General features: G+C 41.1%; 1 protein-coding gene across 1 annotated transcript in view; it reads left to right on the forward strand.

Annotated features, from left to right (window-relative positions):
• The first annotated feature begins 2,975 nt into the window (after positions 1-2,975).
• cacng7b (calcium channel, voltage-dependent, gamma subunit 7b) overlaps positions 2,976-4,111 on the forward strand; it is a 12,509-nt gene continuing 11,373 nt past the window's right edge. The window contains exon 1 of the mRNA XM_031852803.1: positions 2,976-3,246. The gene's annotated coding sequence lies outside the window, so the exon portion shown is untranslated. The remainder of the gene's footprint in view (positions 3,247-4,111) is intronic.

The following is a 4,111-nucleotide window of genomic DNA, read 5'->3' on the forward strand; positions in this document are numbered from 1 at the left end:
CCCCCCCCCCCCCCCCCCCCCCCCCCATTTCATGCCCACTCTGCCTAACTCTATTATCACTGCCACAATTCGGCCTGCATCATTTTATATTCACATAATTGTTTTCTCTATTATTCTTCACCAAGCTTTGGTCCTATCTGCTTTGCAATATAGAGTATCTGTGCTCCTTAATGTCATCCTACAACTACACTGAATTATGTATATGCAGTCTTAGAAAATATGACTTTTAATAATGTTTTCAGGACGCTTATACAGTTACAAGTACTTTATTGTTTTTGTGGTGTAAACCGTAAAGCTTTTTGCTGTGTTATGACGTACCCGCAGCATTGATTAGGTGTAATTAAAAGTGAGCCTCACTTGGACTGTTCAATACATGGAAAAATGATAGCAGGGCTGTCATTAAACACTATCTGAGCAGGGCAGGTGGCTGCAAACATACAGTTTAATAATCCCATTCCAGTGCTCTTATCTCACAAACCAGCTGGTTATTTCACACAGAAATCTGTTTTCTTTAAATCATCTTTATATGATTTTTTTGTTACATTCTATGTCAGCATAATGATAATTAAAACTATCTCTCATCCAAAGGAGCAAAATCTTGCAGTTTTGCTTTAAGTGCACATGTGTGTCCATTTAAAAGTGACCAAGTGTAAAAGGTCAGAGCAGTTTATCTGATGCCTTAGCTCAGTTTGAGTTGAGGTCAAATGTCACAACACACAATACTTCAATACAATAGACAAAACAACCAATAATAGCACAATAGATCATTTATTTGTCTGTTAGTTGAGTTAACTTCTGTTTTTTTCTGCTGGAAAAAGAACATCAAAATAAACGTACTGAAAAAAATCATGAAACGAGAACAAGTGAAGTGTTTCATTCTGTGATCTTGTGTGAGGCTGCTGAGAAACAAACATGCACAGCCTCTCGCTTTGTGTCCTCCTCACGCCTCTCTGTCACGCTCGCTTCCTCACTTTCACACATACTCACACTCAAAAGTGCAATCTCAAGCATGTGCACGCACACGCATACACTCTTACGCACTCGCACAGAGAAGATGCTGACCCCTCTATTTACTGTGATACTGTAGTTGTCGAACCAGCAAAACCACCTCTCAGGCATCTCACTTTCTCTCCCTCCTCTTCTGAAGCAGCCTCACGCTCCCATCTCCTCCCCCCTCCAACCCCTCCAGCATCATGATGGGACTAATATCCCCATAGAGATCTGAGTATTAACAAGTTGACCTTCACATTAAAATCTCATCAACTTCCCATCTCCCTCTCTATCTGCACTTCATCCTTCTTCTCTGTTTGTCTTATCTGTCAGTGCTGCACTGTAAATGCTTTAATGCATTGTTTTATGTCATTTTCTTTTAATCATATTGTCAGAATTCATTATTGTTGCTGTTATCTCTTTGATACACCCCCTGAGCCCCGCGGTTGTCCTTTGATACGATATCGTGTCTTATCTTGTCCTGGTCCCTGCATCAATATTATATGTTTTACAGTTATTTATCATCTAATAATGGTGTTCAGGCAGTGTACGTTTGAATTCTCTCACATTTTGATTTTACAATTTTCAAAACATTGCATCCTACTTATTTAGATAGAACGCAGCTTGACGTTCTTTATATTGCTGTAGTTCTAAAACATGTCACTAATCTTGTGAAGAAATGAGACTTTTATGTTTTGATTTATATTCATTCCTGTGAAGACAACATTTTTTATGGGACTATTTTATAGTCTGTAATGTGTTTCTAACCTACAATACAGTGGTGAAGGACTTTCACTCTTAAATAAGGTATTTAAAACAAAAACAAACATGGAATGCTACTTTAGTGAAAAGATAAATCCTCCTCGGTGCATTTGATGTACACCTGATGTCGACTGCCTGATCTTAAACTCCTCACCGCAGCCTTTACTCCAACCTTGACAGTATCTCTCTTCATGCAACTGAACCTCCAGCGCTTTGCGGCCGGAGTTGTGTGTGCAGTCCATCATTCACTGTCACTTTGACATGATATCATCCCTCCTCTTCACTGCTGCCTCCTCTTCCTCTCTCTGCTCTCTTTCTATCTCGCCTCAATCTCTCATACTCACCCCCACCTCCCTCTCTCTCCCTCTCTCTCTCTCTCCCTCGCTCATGCCCTGAGGTCAGAGTGTGCTGTAGACTATTGATATCGTTACTAAAAATATAGGATTCCTCCACAAGCCAGCTAAAAATAGACCAAGGGACATGGACCACAGGAGACATGGGGGATGAAGAAAGAGAGGGAGAGAGAGGTTACTTGTGCAGTGTAACTAGTATAGTCATCATGTGAGGTGAAATTAAAGTGTCTTGAATGAACCACATCTACTAAAGGGTAGGTGATCTACTGTGTTTTCCACTTATATTTGACACAAAATGCTGTAAATCTGCAAGATTCTGTAAATTGTATTAAGTTTGCATAGAATTGAAATTGAATGTTGCTTTATTGACATGATCATAATTAAGCACAGTACTGCCAAAGCATGTCGTGAGCCAATAAGGTTTACAATGTAAGTAAAATAATAATGATAAAATATAATATATATAAGAAAAATGTAAGAAAACGGCAAAATACTCAGTCAAACTTTAGTACCTTGTAAGAAGTTAGTGAAATGTTGTCTATAACAGATGAATAAGACAAAATTACAAAACTAAGAAATAAAAAAGAATCAGAAAAAACAATAAAATGTATTGTTCTATTGGTTTTACTGGAACATATTAACATTATACAACTGCGTTACTGTATAGCAGCCTATCATGAAGAAAAACAGAAACAAATCACAAAAAAAGAATATAAATGATTGGATGAGAAATAGTAGTTTATCACGACCTCCTATCTCTCTCTCTCTCTCTCTCTCGCTCGCTCTCTCTCGCTCTCTCTCTCTCTCTCGCTCTCTCTCGCTCTCTCTCTCTCTCTCTCTCTCTCTCTCTCTCGCTCGCTCACTCACTCACTATCTCACTCACTATCTCACCCTCTCTCTCTCTCTCCAACACTTCTCTCCCTCCTGCTCCCGCTATGTCTCTTTTGTAGCCAAAGTAGCTTGCTGAACCAATCCACCGCAGTGCCTGGGACAGATTGGGTGAAAGAGAGAGTAAGGGATTTGGAGGATGGGTAAATGGGCTTAAGCGAAAACACATAAAAGAGAGAGACCAAAATCCACCAAGCCTCCCTGGTGTGAGGTTTCTTGGCTACTGACGTGTGCGCACGACTCTCGTGGCAGGGTGAGTATGTTTCTCCCCTTTTTTTAAACAAGACAGTTGTGTTTTTCTTGACTGTAATTGTAATTGTGACGATGACGCCCTTTTTAACCTGACTCAGTCATTTGAAATGTATGCGTGTCTATTATTGTGTGATGACAGCAGCTGTAAAAAAAAAAAACTAAAAAAAACGCAGCATTCATAACCTGTCCTCGCGTGTCGTGTAAGCGTAAAGACACATCTTCTTTTGAGGTATCACAGTCAGGCCAAATGTCAGCTTTTCATTTTTGTTTCACCAATTCCATCCCAATTCCATCCCAGCGAGTCGCTCACATGTTCCCTGCTCTGTGTTTATCATCTCCAAACTCCGCGTGTGAGTGTGTGTGACAGTAGGAGAGGGGGGGGGTTCTAAACAATCTTATGCGCACATCGCTGTCTTTGGTCAGCCCTGCACTGCACAGATCCCGCTTTACATACATGTAGTTTTTCAGGAGATCTGGTGTTGAACTGTCTGCTCGGCGCCGTGAAAATGGTGCGAGTTTCACCGGAGTGTGGCTGCGCAGCTGAAATGCTCCGAGAAATCCTGAGCAAACCCACCCATTGAGTCACGATATCTACGTTTAGTCGTTATGAAGTCATTTATTTTTCCACTGAGTGATTCCATCCTCCTCTCGGGCTGATTTTTTTTTGAGACGCTGCACAGTCAAGGTTGGTTAGTTTAGCACAGGTGTAGGCGCATCCCCGTCGTGCGCGTCCATGATGGGTACTCCTTCCATTTTTTGGGCCAAGGTCTTTCCCTGTGCTAACCTATATCCTACATGTACTCCTGCTGTTCCCGCCTTAAGGACTCTCTCTCTCTCTCTCTCTCTCTCTCTCTCTCTCTCTCTCT

Source organism: Anarrhichthys ocellatus, unplaced genomic scaffold (genome assembly GCF_004355925.1).
Source record: "Anarrhichthys ocellatus isolate YVR2014 unplaced genomic scaffold, GSC_Weel_1.0 scaffold13, whole genome shotgun sequence".
In the NCBI taxonomy this organism is placed as follows: Eukaryota; Metazoa; Chordata; class Actinopteri; order Perciformes; family Anarhichadidae; genus Anarrhichthys; species Anarrhichthys ocellatus.